At 40.7% G+C, this 16,970-nt stretch overlaps 1 non-coding gene across 1 annotated transcript; it reads left to right on the plus strand.

Annotated features, from left to right (window-relative positions):
• The first annotated feature begins 16,162 nt into the window (after positions 1-16,162).
• On the plus strand, positions 16,163-16,270 carry LOC130938450 (small nucleolar RNA R71). Its single transcript, XR_009069615.1, has one exon. It is a non-coding gene; the product is annotated as a small nucleolar RNA R71 (small nucleolar RNA).
• Positions 16,271-16,970: the final 700 nt, after the last annotated feature.

The following is a 16,970-nucleotide window of genomic DNA, read 5'->3' on the forward strand; positions in this document are numbered from 1 at the left end:
CATACCAAGACAATGGTTATGGTGGACCTCTACGTGACACTCAATACCCACCACAACATGTCTATGAACCCCCTCCTCAACATAGCTTTGAACCACCATACTCACAAGCCCCGTTCCACCATTCACCTCCATATGACCCTAACCTATATCCACTATACCAACCACCTTATGAGTCAAATGAACCATACATAGAACCACCCCCACTCCAACATAATTACTCTCATGAGCCACCACCTCAATATTCACCATCTCCATGCCCTTACCAAGAACCACCTTCCTACCATGCACCCTTTCTCCAAAATAATGAACCCTCCTATCCACCCCAACCTCCACTGGATGACAACACCCTTGGTGTTATTCACCAAGGGCAAACAGAGCTTCATACCACACTTGCCTCTATCACTAGTCTCACCTCTACTCTTCAAGCTCTTATATCCCGCATGGACCGATCCTCCACCTTAAATACTCAACCTTTAAGCTCTAGTGCACTTTCTTTTCAACCACATAATGATCTTTCCATCCCATCACCACCCTCCATGGAAGAGCACCCACATCCATCAATCCAAGAGCAACATGATCCCAATGATGCTATTGACATGGAACAAGAAAGAAGGGATTCTCTTAGGGACGCAATCACAATGGATCGGTTACACGCGGCCTTATTTCCAGAGGAGCAAGAGGAGGCCCAAAATGTAGAGGTAGGAGAGACCCTTGAAGATGAAGGAGTAGTTGAAGAGAGTTGTCATAGAAAGAAAATCATCAAGGAGGAGTACGATTTTATGCTAAAACAACTGGAGGAAGCCGTAATTATTTAAGAGAAAGAAGTGGTTGAAGACTTAGGAGATGCTGAACCTCCATGGGAAAGTCAAGTTATAGAGCTGATGAGCGGATAATTTAAATTAGTATGTTTTAGTATGTTTTAGTTAGTTTTTAGTATATTTTTATTAGCTTTTAGTTAAAATTCACTTTTCTGGACTTTACTATGATTTTGTGTGTTTTTCTGTTATTTTCTGGCTGAAATTGAGGGACCTGAGCAAAAATCTGATTCAGAGACTGAAAAGGACTGTAGATGCTGTTGGATTCTGACCTCCCTGCACTCGAAGTGAATTTTCTGGAGCTACAGAAGCCCAATTGGCGCGCTCTTAACGGCGTTGGAAAGTAGACATCCTGGGCTTTCCAGCAATGTATAATAGTCCATACTTTGCCCAAGATTTGATGGCCCAAATCGGCATTCCAAATCAGCTCAAGAATGCCCGGCGTTAAACGCCGAAACTGGCACAACAATGGGAGTTAAACGCCCAAACTGGCACAAAAGCTGTCGTTTAACTCCAAGAAAAGTCTCTACACGAAAATGCTTCAATGCTCAGCCCAAGAACACACCAAGTGGGCCCGGAAGTGGATTTTTATGTCATTTACTCATTTCTGTAAACCCTAGGCTACTAGTTCTCTAGAAATAGGACCTTTTACTATTGTATTTTTCATCTTTAGATCTTTGAATCTTTGGATCCTTGATCATTTGGAGTCTTTTGATCATGTTTTGGGGGCTGGCCTCACGGCCATGCCTGAACCTTGTTCTTATATATTTTCAACGGTGGAGTTTCTACACACCATAGATTAAGGTGTGGAGCTCTGCTGTACCTCGAGTATTAATGAAATTACTATTGTTCTTCTATTCAATTCAGCTTGTTCTTATTCCAAGATATTCATTCGCACTCAAGAACTTGATGAATGTGATGATTATATGACGCTCATCATCATTCTCACTTATGAACGTGTGCCTGACAACCATTCCCGTTCTACAAGCAAAACAAGGCTTGAATGTTTATCTCTTGGATTCTTTAATCGGAATCTTCGTGGTATAAGCTAGAATTGATGGCGGCATTCAAGAGAATCCGGAAGGTCTAAACCTTGTCTGTGGTATTCTGAGTAGGATTCAATGATTGAATGACTATGACGAGCTTCAAACTCCTGAAGGCTGGGCGTTAGTGACAGACGCAAAAGAATCAATGGATTCTATTCCAACCTGATTGAGAACCGACAGATGATTAGCCGTGCCGTGACAGGGTGCGTTGAACATTTTCACTGAGAGGACGGGATTGTAGCCACTGACAACGGTGATGCCCATCATACAGCTTGCAATGGAAAGGAGTAAGAAGGATTGGATGAAGACAGTAGGAAAGCAGAGAAACGGAAGGGACAAAGCATCTCCATACGCTTATCTGAAATTCTCACCAATGAATTACATAAGTATCTCTATCTTTATATTTTATTCATATATCATCCATAACCATTTGAATCTGCCTGACTGAGATTTACAAGGTGACCATAGCTTGCTTCATACCAACAATCTCCATGGGATCGACCCTTACTCGCGTAAGGTTTATTACTTGGACGACCCAGTGCACTTGCTGGTTAGTTGTGCGAAGTTGTGTTTATACCATGGTATTGAGCACCAAGTTTTTGGATTCATTACCGGGGATTATTTGAGTTGTGAAAAGTAGTGATCACAATTTCGTGCACCAAGTTTTTGGCGCCGTTGCCGGGGGTTGTTTCGAGTATGGACAACTGACGGTTCATCTTGTTGCTTAGATTAGGTATTTTTTTCTTCAGAGTTCTTAAGAATGAATTCTAGTGTTTCAAGGTGATGTTCTTATCATCACCAAAGCTGATTGATTCTCATCAATTTTGCTGTTGAATGCAATGTCCTGCTGAAGCTTGGCTAGCCATGTCTAATTTCTTTAGACTAAAGCTTTAGACTAACATTGCATGATTCCTGGAATTCTCATTAAGAATTTTGATACCTTTATGTTCTTTTCCACTTAATTTTCGAAAAATCCAAAAAATTACAAAATCATAAAAACCAAAAATATTGTATGTTTCTTGTTAAGTCTAGTGTCTCATGTTAAGTTTGGTGTCAATTGCATGTTTCTGTTCTTCTTGCATTCATTCATGTGTCTTAAGTGATCTTCAAGATGTTCTTGATGATTTCCATGCTCTGATCTTTGAATTCTCTTAACTTGAGTGTTTTTTTTATATGCATTCTCATTTTGTTAGTGTCAGTAGTATACAAACTGCTAAGTTTGGTGTCTTGCATGCATTGTTATCTGATTTTAGTTGCATTTTGATTATTTCTTATTATAAAAAATCCAAAAATATTTTTAATTTGTGTCTTTTCAAGTCAATAATACAGGGAATTGAAGATTCAGAACATACAGCAGAGGAATTACACAGAAAAAGCTGGGCGTTCAAAACGCCCAGTGAAGAAGGGCAAACTGGCGTTTAAACGCCAGCCAGGGTGCCTGGCTGGGCGTTTAACACCTAAAAGGGTAGTGCTTTGGGCGTTAAACGCCAGAATGTGCACCATTCTGGGCGTTTAACGCCAGGATGGCACAAGAGGGAAGATTCTGTTTTCAATTCAAATTTTTTTCAGGTTTTCAAAATTTTTCAAAATCAAATCTTTTTCAAATCATATCTTTTCAATCAAATCTTTTTCAAAATCAATTTCTTTCCATTTTCAAAAATACTTGCTATCAATTAATGATTTGATTCAACATTTCAAGTATGTTGCCTTTTCTGTTGAGAAAGGTTTAATGTTTGAATCATATCTTTCCTTGTTAGCCAAGTAATTAATTTTTAAAATCAAATCTTTTTAAATTGTTTTTCAAATCATATCTTTTCAATCACATCTTTTTAAAACCATAACTTTTCAATCATATCTTTTTAATCACATCTTTTTCAAAATAGTTTTCAATCATATCTTTTTTATTTCTAATTTCAAAATCTTTTTCAAAAATCACTTGATTTCTTTTCCACTCTTAGTTTTCAAAAATCAATTAGTATTTTTCAAAATGTTTTTAAAATCTTTTACTTAATTTTCGAAAATTTCTTCCCCTCTTCTCACATCCTTCTATTTATGGACTAACACTATTCCTCAATGAACAATTCGAACTCCATCTCTCTTGATAAGTTCAAATTCTTCTACTTCTTCCTTCTATTTTTCTTTTCCTCTGACACCTCAAGGAATCTCTATACTGTGACATAGAGGATTCTATACTTTCTTGTTTTCATCTTTTTCATATGAGCAGGAGCAAAGACAAAAGCATTCTTGTTGAGGCTGACCCTGAACCTGAAAGGACCTTGAAGCGAAAGCTAAGAGAAGCTAAGGCACAACTCTCTGTAGAGGACCTAACAGAAATCTTCAAAGAAGAAGAACCCATGGCAGCCGAAAACAACAACAATGCCAACAATGCAAGGAAGGTGCTGGGTGACCTTACTGCACCTACTCCCGACTTCTATGGGAGAAGCATCTCTATCCCTGCCATTGGAGCAAACAACTTTGAGCTTAAGCCTCAATTAGTTTCTCTAATGCAACATAATTGCAAGTTCCATGGACTTCCATTGGAAGATCCTCATCAGTTTTTAGCTGAATTCTTACAAATCTGTGACACTATCAAGACTAATGGGGTTGACACTGAGGTCTACAGACTTATGCTATTCCCTTTTGCTGTAAGAGACAGAGCTAGGATATGGTTGGACTCACAACCTAAAGAAAGCCTGAACTCTTGGGAAAAGCTAGTCAATGCCATCTTGGCAAAGTTTTTTCCACCTCAAAAATTGAGTAAGCTTAAAGTGGAAGTCCAAACCTTCAGACAGAAGGAAGGTGAATCCCTCTATGAAGCTTGGGAAAGATAAAAACAATTAAATCAGAAAGTGTCCCTCTGACATGCTTTCTGAATGGAGCATCATAGGTATTTTCTATGATGGTCTGTCTGAACTGTCCAAGATGTCATTGGATAGCTCTGCTGGAGGATCTCTTCATCTGAAGAAGACACCTACAGAAGCTCAAGAACTAATTGAAATGGTTGCAAATAATCAATTCATGTACACTTCTGAAAGGAATCCTGTGAACAATGGGACAAATCAGAAGAAAGAAGTTCTTGAAATTGATACTCTGAATGCCATATTGGTTCAGAACAAGATATTGACTCAGCAAGTCAATCTAATTTCTCAAAGTCTGTCTAGAATGCAAGCTGCACCAGGCAGTACTAAGGATGCTTCATCTGAAGAAGAAGCTTATGATCCTGAGAACCCTTCAATGGAAGTGGTGAATTACATGGGAGAACCCTATGGAAACACCTATAATTCTTCATGGAGAAATCATCCAAATCTCTCATGGAAGGATCAACAGAGACCTCAACAAGGTTTCAACAACAATAATGGTGGAAGAAACAGGTTTAGCAATGGCAAGCCTTTTCCATCATTTTCTCAGCAACAGACAGAGAATTCTAAGCAGAACCACTCTGACTTAGCAACCATGGTCTCTGATCTAATCAAAACCACTCAAAGTTTCATGACTGAAACAAGATCCTCCATTAGAAACTTGGGGGCACAAGTGGGACAACTGAGTAAGTGAGTTACTGAACTCCCTCCTAGTACTCTTCCAAGCAATGCAGAAGAGAATCCAAAAGGAGAGTGCAAGGCCATCAACATGGCCGAATTTGGAGAGGAGGAAGAGGCAGTGAACGCCACTGAAGAAGACCTCAATGGGGGTCCACTGACGTCCAATGAGTTCCCTAATGAGGAACCATGGGAATCTGAGGCTCATAATGAGACCATAGAGATTCCATTGGATTTACTTCTGCCATTCATGAGCTTTGATGAGTATTCTTCCTCTGAAGAGGATGAGTATGTCACTGAAGAGCAAGTTGCTAAATACCTTGGAGCAATCATGAAGTTAAATGACAGATTATTTGGTAATGAGACTTGGGAGGATGAACCCCCTTTGCTCACCAAAGAACTGGATGACTTGTCTAGGCAGAAATTACCTCAAAAGAGACAAGATCCTAGGAAGTTTTCAATACCTTGTACCATAGGCACCATGACCTTCAACAAGGCTCTGTGTGACTTAGGGTCATGTATAAACCTCATGCCTCTCTCTGTAATGGAGAAGCTAGGGATCTTTGAGGTGCAAGCTGCAAGAATCTCACTAGAGATGGCAGACAATTCAAGAAAACAAGCTTATGGACTTGTAGAAGATGTTCTGGTGAAGATTGAAGACCATTACATCCCTGCTGATTTCATAGTCCTAGAGACTGGGAAGTGCATGGATGAATCCATCATCCTTGGCAGACCCTTCCTAGCCACAACAAAGGCTATGATTGATGTGGACAGAGGAGAATTGATCATTCAAGTGAATGAAGAATCCTTTGTGTTTAAGGCTCAAGGATATGCCTCTGTCACCATGGAGAGGAAGCATGAAGAGCTTCTCTCAAAACAGAGTCAAACAGAGCCCCCACAGCCAAACTCTAAGTTTGGTGTTAGGAGGCCACAACCAAATTCTAAGTTTGGTGTTGAACCCCCACATTCAAACTCTAAGTTTGGTGTTGGGAGGTTCCAACATTGCTCTGAGTATCTTTGAGGCTCCATGAGAGCCCACTGTCAAGCTACTGACATTAAAGAAGCGCTTGTTGGGAGGCAACCCAAGGTTATATTTAATCTATTTTCCTTTGTTATTTTATATTTTCTGTAGGTTGATGATCATGAGAAGTCACAAAATCAATTAAAAAAGCAAAAATAGAATGAAAAACAGAAAGAAAAACAGCACACCTTGGAGGAAGACCTTGCTGGCGTTTAAACGCCAGTAAGGGCAGCAAATGGGCGTTTAACGCCCAGTCTGGCACCATTCGGGGCGTTTAACGCCAGAAAGGGGCACCAGACTGGCGTTAAACGCCAGGAAAGGGCAAGAAGTTGGCGTTAAACGCCAGAAATGGGCACCAGCCCGGCGTTTAACGCCAGAATTGGCATGAAGAGCATTTTTGCTCGCCAGTTGGTGCAGGGATGACTTTTCCTTGACACCTCAGGATCTGTGGACCCCACAGGATCCCCACCTACCCCACCACTCTCTCTCTTCTTCACCCATCCACCAATCACCTCAACACCTCTTCCCCAAAAACCCTTCACCTATCAAATCCCATCTTTCTCTTCACCACTCACATCCATCCTTCATAAAACTTCACATACCTCACCATTCAAATTCAAACCACTTTCCCGCCTAAACCCACCCTCCTATAGCCGAACCTTACCCCTCTCTTCACCCCTATATAAACCCATCTTCACTCCTTCATTTTCACACAACCTAAACACTACTTCTCCCCCTTTGGCCGAACCACAAAGCCACCTCCATCTCCTCTATTTCTTCTTCTTCTACTCTCTTCTTTCTTCTTTTGCTCGAGGATGAGCAAACCTTTTAAGTTTGGTGTGGTAAAAGCATTGCTTTTTGTTTTTCCATAACCATTTATGGCATCCAAGGCCGGAGAAACCTCTAGAAAGAGGAAAGGGAAGGCAAAAGCTTCCACCTCCGAGTCATAGAAGATGGAGAGATTCATCTCAAGGGTGCATCAAGACCACTTCTATGAAGTTGTGGCCTTGAAAAAGGTGATCCCCGAGGTCCCTTTCAAACTCAAAAAGAGTGAATATCCGGAGATCCGACATGAGATTCGAAGAAGAGGTTGGGAAGTTCTTACCAACCCCATTCAACAAGTCAGAATCTTAATGGTTCAAGAGTTCTATGCCAATGCATGGATCACCAAGAACCATGATCAAAGTGTAAACCCGGACCCAAAGAATTGGCTTACAATGGTTCGGGGGAAATACTTAGATTTTAGTCCGGAAAATGTAAGGTTGGCATTTAACTTGCCCATGATGCAAGGAGATGAACACCCTTACACTAGAAGGGTCAACTTTGATCAAAGGTTGGACCAAGTCCTCACAGTCATTTGTGAAGAGGGCGCCCAATGGAAGAGAGATTCAAGAGGAAAGCCGGTTCAATTGAGAAGGCATGACCTCAAGCCCGTAGCTAGGGGATGGTTGGAGTTTATCCAACGCTCAATCATTCCCACTAGCAACCGGTTTGAAGTTACTCTAGACCGGGCCATCATGATTCATAGTATCATGATTGGAGAAGAAGTAGAAGTTCATGAGGTTATAGCCCAAGAACTTTATAAGGTGGCGGACAGGTCTTCTACCTTGGCAAGGTTAGCCTTTCCTCATCTCATTTGTCACCTCTGTTATTCAGTTGGAGTTGACATAGAGGGAGGCATCCCCATTGATGAGGACAAGCCCATCACTAAGAAAAGGATGGAGCAAACAAGAGATCCCACTCATCACGAAATCCCTGAGATGCCTCAAGGGATGCACTTTCCTCCACAAAACTATTGGGAGCAAATCAACACCTCCCTAGGAGAATTGAGTTCCAACATGGGACAACTAAGGGTGGAGCACCAAGAACATTCCATCCTCCTCCATGAAATTAGAGAAGATCAAAGAATCATGAGAGAGGAGCAACAAAGGCAAGAAAGAGACATTGAGGAGCTCAAGCACTCCATAAGATCTTCAAGAGGAAGAACAAGCCGCCATCACTAAGGTGGACCCGTTCTTTAATTTCATTGTTCTTTATTTTCCTGTTTTTCAAAAAATCATGCTTATGTTTATCTATGTTTGTGTCTTGTGATCATTAGTGTCTTAGTGTCTATGCCTTAAAGTTATGAATGTCCTATGAATCCATCACCTTTCTTAAATGAAAAATGTTCTTAATTGAAAAAGAGAAGAATTGCATGAATTTTAAATTTTATAACAGATTAATTATTTTGATGTGGTGGCAATACTTCTGTTTTCTGAATGTATGCTTAAACAGTGCATATGTCTTTTGAATTTGTTGTTCATGAATGGTTGGCTCTTGAAAGAATGATGAAAAAGGAGACATGTTACTGAGGATCTGAAAAATCATAAAAATGATTCTTGAAGCAAGAAAAAGCAGTGAATACAAAAAAAAAAGAAAAAAAAAAGAGAAAAAAAAACGAAAAAAAGGAGAAAGAGAAAAAGAAAGAAATAAAGTTGTGATCCAAGGCAAAAGAGTGTGCTTAAGAACCCTGGACACCTCTAATTGGGGACTCTAGCAAAGTTGAGTCACACTCTGAAAAGGTTCACCCAATTATGTGTCTGTGGCATGTATGTATCCGGTGGTAATACTGGAAGACAAAGTGCTTTGGGCCACGGCCAAGACTCATAAAGTAGCTGTGTTCAAGAATCATCATACTTAACTAGGAGAATCAATAACACTATCTGGATTCTGAGTTCCTATAGAAGCCAATCATTCTGAATTTCAAAGGATAGAGTGAGATGCCAAAACTATTCAGAGGCAAAAAGCTAAAAGCCCCGCTCATCTAATTAATATTGTTCTTCATAGATGTGTTTGGAATTCATTGCATATTCTCTTCTTTTTATCTTGTTTGATTTTCAGTTGCTTGGGGACAAGCAACAATTTAAGTTTGGTGTTGTGATGAGCGGATAATTTGTACGCTTTTTGGCATTGTTTTTAGTATGTTTTTAGTATGTTTTAGTTAGTTTTTAGTATATTTTTATTAGTTTTTAGTTAAAATTCACTTTTCTGGACTTTACTAAGAGTTTGTGTATTTTTCTGTGATTTCAGGTATTTTCTGGCTGAAATTGAGGGACCTGAGCAAAAATCTGATTCAGAGACTGAAAAGGACTGCAGATGCTGTTGGATTCTGACCTCCCTGCACTCAAAGTGGAGTTTTTGGAGCTACAGAAGCTCAATTGGCGCGCTCTCAACAGCGTTGGAAAGTAGACATCCTGGGCTTTCCAGCAATGTATAATAGTCCATACTTTGCCAAAGGTTTGATGGCCCAAACTGGCGTTCCAAATCAGCTCAAGAATGCCCGGCGTTAAACGCCGGAACTGGCACAAGAATGGGAGTTAAACGCCCAAACTGGCACAAAAGCTGGCGTTTAACTCCAAGAAAAGTCTCTACATGAAAATGCTTTAATGCTCAGCCCAAACACACACCAAGTGGGCCCGGAAGTGGATTTTTATGTCATTTACTCATTTCTGTAAACCCTAGGCTACTAGTTCTCTACAAATAGGGCCTTTTACTATTGTATTTTTCATCTTTAGATCTTTGAATCTTTGGATCCTTGATCATTTGGAGTCTTTTGATCATGTTTTGGGGGCTGGCCTCACGGCCATGCCTGAACCTTGTTCTTATGTATTTTCAACGGTGGAGTTTCTACACACCATAGATTAAGGTGTTGAGCTCTGCTGTACCTCGAGTATTAATGCAATTACTATTGTTCTTCTATTCAATTCAGCTTGCTCTTATTCCAAGATATTCATTCGCACTCAAGAACTTGATGAATGTGATGATTATGTGATGCTCGTCATCATTCTCACTTATGAACGCGTGCCTGACAACCACTCCCGTTCTACAAGCAAAACAAGGCTTGAATGTTTATCTCTTGGATTCTTTAATCGGAATCTTCATGGTATAAGCTAGAATTGATGGCGGCATTCAAGAGAATCCGGAAGGTCTAAACCTTGTCTGTGGTATTCTTTTGCGTCTGTCACTAACGCCCAGCCTTCAGGAGTTTGAAGCTCGTCACAGTCATTCAATCATTGAATCCTACTCAGAATGCCACAGACAAGGTTTAGACCTTCCGGATTCTCTTGAATGCCGCCATCAATTCTAGCTTATACCGCGAAGATTCCGATTAAAGAATCCAAGAGATAAACATTCAAGCCTTGTTTTGCTTGTAGAACGGGAGTGGTTGTCAGGCACGCGTTCATAAGTGAGAATGATGATGAGCATCACATAATCATCACATTCATCAAGTTCTTGAGTGCGAATGAATATCTTGGAATAAGAACAAGCTGAATTGAATAGAAAAACAATAGTAATTGCATTAATACTCGAGGTACAGCAGAGCTCCACACCTTAATCTATGGTGTGTAGAAACTCCACCGTTGAAAATACATAAGAACAAGGTTCAGGCATGGCCGTGAGGCCAGCCCCCAAAACATGATCAAAAGACTCCAAATGATCAAGGATCCAAAGATTTAAAGATCTAAAGATGAAAAATACAATAGTAAAAGGTCCTATTTGTAGAGAACTAGTAGCCTAGGGTTTACAGAAATGAGTAAATGACATAAAAATCCACTTCCGGGCCCACTTGGTGTGTGCTTGGGCTGAGCATTGAAGCATTTTCGTGTAGAGACTTTTCTTGGAGTTAAACGCCAGCTTTTGTGCCAGTTTGGGCGTTTAACTCCCATTCTTGTGCCAGTTCTGGCGTTTAACGCTGGGCATTCTTGAGCTGATTTGGAACGCCGGTTTGGGCCATCAAATCTTGGGCAAAGTATGGACTATTATACATTTCTGGAAAGCCCAGGATGTCTACTTTCTAACGCTATTGAGAGCGCGCCAATTGGGCTTCTGTAGCTCCAGAAAATCCACTTTGAGTGCAGGGAGGTCAGAATCCAACAGCATCTGCAGTTCTTTTCAGTCTCTGAATCAGATTTTTGCTCAGGTTCCTCAATTTCAGCCAGAAAATACCTGAAATCACAGAAAAACACACAAACTCATAGTAAAGTCCAGAAAAGTGAATTTTAACTAAAAACTAATAAAAATATACTAAAAACTAACTAAAACATACTAAAAACATACTAAAAACAATGCCAAAAAGCGTACAAATTATCCGCTCATCACAACACCAAACTTAAATTGTTGCTTGTCCCCAAGCAATTGAAAATCAAACAAGATAAAAAGAAGAGAATATGCAACGAATTCCAAAAAATCTATGAAGATCAGTATTAATTAGATGAGCGGGGCTTTTAGCTTTTTGCCTCTGAATAGTTTTGGCACCTCACTCTATCCCTTGAAATTCAGAATGATTGGCTTCTATAGGAACTCAGAATCCAGATAGTGTTATTGATTCTCCTAGTTAAGTATGATGATTCTTGAACACAGCTACTTTATGAGTCTTGGCCGTGATCCAAAGCACTCTGTCTTCCAGTATTACCACCGGATACATACATGCCACAGACACATAATTGGGTGAACCTTTTCAGAGTGTGACTCAGCTTTGCTAGAGTCCCCAATTAGAGGTGTCCAGGGTTCTTAAGCACACTCTTTTGCCTTAGATCACAACTTTATTTCTTTCTTTTTCTCTTTCTCCTTTTTTTTCGTTTTTTTTCTCTTTTTTTTTTTTATTTTTTTTTGTATTCACTGCTTTTTCTTGCTTCAAGAATCATTTTTATGATTTTTCAGATCCTCAGTAACATGTCTCCTTTTTCATCATTCTTTCAAGAGCCAACCATTCATGAACAACAAATTCAAAAGACATATGCACTGTTTAAGCATACATTCAGAAAACAGAAGTATTGCCACCACATCAAAATAATTAATCTATTATAAAATTTAAAATTCATGCAATTCTTCTCTTTTTCAATTAAGAACATTTTTCATTTAAGAAAGGTGATGGATTCATAGGACATTCATAACTTTAAGGCATAGACACTAAGAAACTAATGATCACAAGACACAAACATAGATAAACATAAGCATGATTTTTCGAAAAACAGGAAAATAAAGAACAAGGAAATTAAAGAACGGGTCCACCTTAGTGATGGCAGCTTATTTTTCCTCTTGAAGATCTTATGGAGTGCTTGAGCTCCTCAATGTCTCTTCCTTGCCTTTGTTGCTCCTCTCTCATGATTCTTTGATCTTCTCTAATTTCATGGAGGAGGATGGAATGTTCCTGGTGCTCCACCCTTAGTTGTCCCATGTTGGAACTCAATTCTCCTAGGGAGGTGTTGATTTACTCCCAATAGTTTTGTGGAGGAAAGTGCATCCCTTGAGGCATTTCAGGAATTTCCTGATGAGTGGAATCTCTTGTTTGCTCCATCCTTTTCTTAGTGATGGGCTTGTCCTCATCAATGGGGATGTCTCCCTCTATGTCAACTCCAACTGAATAACAGAGGTGACAAATGAGATGAGAAAAGGCTAACCTTGCCAAGGTAGAGGACTTGTGCGCCACCTTATAAAGTTCTTGGGCTATAACCTCATGAACTTCTAGTTCTTCTCCAATCATGATGCTATGAATCATGATGGCCCGGTCTAGAGTAACTTCAGACCGGTTGCTAGTGGGAATGATTGAGCGTTGGATAAACTCCAACCATCCCCTAGCTACGGGCTTGAGGTCATGCCTTCTCAATTGAACCGGCTTCCTTCTTGAATCTCTCTTCCATTGGGCGCCCTCTTCATAAATGACTGTGAGAACTTGGTCCAACCTTTGATCAAAGTTGACCCTTCTAGTGTAAGGGTGTTCATCTCCTTGCATCATGGGCATGTTAAATGCCAACCTTACATTTTCCGGACTAAAATCTAAGTATTTCCCCCGAACCATTGTAAGCCAATTCTTTGGGTCCGGGTTCACACTTTGATCATGGTTCTTGGTGATCCATGCATTGGCATAGAACTCTTGAACCATTAAGATTCTGACTTGTTGAATGGGGTTGGTAAGAACTTCCCAACCTCTTCTTCGAATCTCATGTCGGATCTCCGGATATTCACTCTTTTTGAGTTTGAAAGGGACCTCGGGGATCACCTTTTTCAAGGCCACAACTTCATAGAAGTGGTCTTGATGCACCCTTGAGATAAATCTCTCCATCTTCCATGACTCAGAGGTGGAAGCTTTTGCCTTCCCTTTCCTCTTTCTAGAGGTTTCTCCGGCCTTGGATGCCATAAATGGTTATGGAAAAACAAAAAGCAATGCTTTTACCACACCAAACTTAAAAGGTTTGCTCGTCCTCGAGCAAAAGAAGAAAGAAGAGAGTAGAAGAAGAAGAAATAGAGGAGATGGAGGTGGCTTTGTGGTTCGGCCAAAGGGGGAGAAGTAGTGTTTAGGTTGTGTGAAAATGAAGGAGTGAAGATAGGTTTATATAGGGGTGAAGAGAGGGGTAGGGCTCGGCTATAGGAGAGTGGGTTTGGGTGGGAAAGTGGTTTGAATTTGAATGGTGAGGTAGGTGAGGTTTTATGAAGGATGGATGTGAGTGGTGAAGAGAAAGATGGGATTTGATAGGTGAAGGGTTTTTGGGGAAGAGGTGTTGAGGTGATTGGTGGATGGGTGAAGAAGAGAGAGAGTGGTGGGGTAGGTGGGGATCCTGTGGGGTCCACAGATCCTGAGGTGTCAAGGAAAAGTCATCCCTGCACCAAGTGGCGAGCAAAAATGCTCTTCATTCTAATTCTGGCGTTAAACGCCAGGCTGGTGCCCATTTCTGGCGTTTAACGCCAACTTCTTGCCCTTTCCTGGCGTTTAACACCAGTCTGGTGCCCCTTTCTGGCGTTAAATGCCCAGAATGGTGCCAGACTGGGCGTTAAACGCCCATTTGCTGCCCTTACTGGCGTTTAAACGCCAGCAAGGTCTTCCTCCAGGGTGTGCTGTTTTTCTTTCTGTTTTTCATTCTGTTTTTGCTTTTTCAATTGATTTTGTGACTTCTCATGATCATCAACCTACAGAAAACATAAAATAACAAAGGAAAATAAATTAAATATAACATTGGGTTCCCTCCCAACAAGCGCTTCTTTAATGTCAGTAGCTTGACAGTGGGCTCTCATGGAGCCTCAAAGATACTCAGAGTAATGTTGGAACCTCCCAACACCAAACTTAGAGTTTGAATGTGGGGGTTCAACACCAAACTTAGAATTTGGTTGTGGCCTCCCAACACCAAACTTAGAGTTTGGCTGTGGGGGCTCTGTTTGACTCTATTTTGAGAGAAGCTCTTCATGCTTCCTCTCCATGGTGACAGAGGGATATCCTTGAGCCTTAAACACAAAGGATTCTTCATTCACTTGAATGATCAATTCTCCTCTGTCCACATCAATCACAGCCTTTGCTGTGGCTAGGAAGGGTCTGCCAAGGATGATGGATTCATCCATGCACTTCCCAGTCTCTAGGACTATGAAATCAGCAGGGATGTAATGGTCTTTAATCTTCACCAGAACATCTTCTACAAGTCCATAAGCTTGTTTTCTTGAATTGTCTGCCATCTCTAGTGAGATTCTTGCAGCTTGCACCTCAAAGATCCTTAGCTTCTCCATTACAGAGAGAGGCATGAGGTTTATACTTGACCCTAAGTCACACAGAGCCTTCTTGAAGGTCATGGTGCCTATGGTACAAGGTATTGAAAACTTCCCAAGATCTTGTCTCTTTTGAGGTAATTTCTGCCTAGACAAGTCATCCAGTTCTTTGGTGAGCAAAGGGGGTTCATCCTCCCAAGTCTCATTACCAAATAACCTGTCATTTAGCTTCATGATTGCTCCAAGGTATTTAGCAACTTGCTCTTCAGTGACATACTCATCCTCTTCAGAGGAAGAATACTCATCAGAGCTCATGAATGGCAGAAGTAAATCCAATAGAATCTCTATGGTCTCAGTGTGAGCCTCAGATTCCCATGGTTCCTCATTAGGGAACTCATTGGAGGTCAGTGGACGCCCATTGAGGTCTTCCTCAGTGGCGTTCACTGCCTCTTCCTCCTCTCCAAATTCGGCCATGTTGATGGCCTTGCACTCTCCTTTTGGATTCTCTTCTGTATTGCTTGGAAGAGTACTAGGAGGGAGTTCAGTAACTCTCTTACTCAGCTGTCCTACTTGTGCCTCCAAGTTTCTAATGGAGGATCTTGTTTCAGTCATGAAACTTTGAGTGGTTTTGATTAGATCAGAGACCATGGTTGCTAAGTCAGAGTAGTTTTGCTTAGAATTCTCTGTCTGTTGCTGAGAAGATGATGAAAAAGGCTTGCCATTGCTAAACCTGTTTCTTCCACCATTATTGTTGTTGAAACCTTGTTGAGGTCTCTGTTGATCCTTCCATGAGAGATTTGGATGATTTCTCCATGAATAATTATAGGTGTTTCCATAGGGTTCTCCCATGTAATTCACCACTTCCATTGAAGGGTTCTCAGGATCATAAGCTTCTTCTTCAGATGAAGCATCCTTAGTACTGCCTGGTGCAGCTTGCATTCCAGACAGACTTTGAGAAATCAGATTGACTTGCTGAGTCAATATCTTGTTCTGAGCCAATATGGCATTCAGAGTATCAATCTCAAGAACTCCTTTCTTCTGATTTGTCCCATTGTTCACAGGATTTCTTTCAGAAGTGTACATGAATTGGTTATTTGCAACCATTTCAATTAGTTCTTGAGCTTCTGTAGACGTCTTCTTCAGATGAAGAGATCCTCCAGCAGAGCTATCCAATGACATCTTGGACAGTTCAGACAGACCATCATAGAAAATACCTATGATGCTCCATTCAGAAAGCATGTCAGAAGGACACATTCTGATTAATTGTTTGTATCTTTCCCAAGCTTCATAGAGGGATTCACCTTCCTTCTGTCTGAAGGTTTGGACTTCCACTCTAAGCTTACTCAATTTTTGAGGTGGAAAGAACTTTGCCAAGAAGGCATTGACTAGCTTTACCCAAGAGTTCAGGCTTTCTTTAGGTTGTGAGTCCAACCATATCCTAGCTCTATCTCTTACAGCAAAAGGGAATAGCATAAGTCTGTAGACCTCAGGGTCAACCCCATTAGTCTTGACAATGTCACAGATTTACAAGAATTCAGCTAAAAACTGATGAGGATCTTCCAATGGAAGTCCATGGAACTTGCAATTCTGTTGCATTAGAGAAACTAATTGAGGCTTAAGCTCAAAGTTGTTTGCTCCAATGGCAGGGATAGAGATGCTTCTCCCATAGAAGTCGGGAGTAGGTGCAGTAAAGTCACCCAGCACCTTCCTTGCATTGTTGGCATTGTTGTTGTTTTCGGCTGCCATGGGTTCTTCTTCTTTGAAGATTTCTGTTAGGTCCTCTACAGAGAGTTGTGCCTTAGCTTCTCTTAGCTTTCGCTTCAAGGTCCTTTCAGGTTCAGGGTCAGTCTCAACAAGAATACTTTTGTCTTTGCTCCTGCTCATATGAAAGAGAAGAAAACAAGAAAGTATGGAATCTCTATGTCACAGTATAGAGATTCCTTGAGGTGTCAGAGAAAAAGAAAAATAGAAGGAAGAAGTAGAAGAATTCGAACTTATCAAGAGAGATGGAGTTCGAATTGTTCATTGAGGAATAGTGTTA

This window comes from Arachis stenosperma, chromosome 6 (genome assembly GCF_014773155.1).
Source record: "Arachis stenosperma cultivar V10309 chromosome 6, arast.V10309.gnm1.PFL2, whole genome shotgun sequence".
Lineage (NCBI taxonomy): Eukaryota > Viridiplantae > Streptophyta > Magnoliopsida > Fabales > Fabaceae > Arachis > Arachis stenosperma.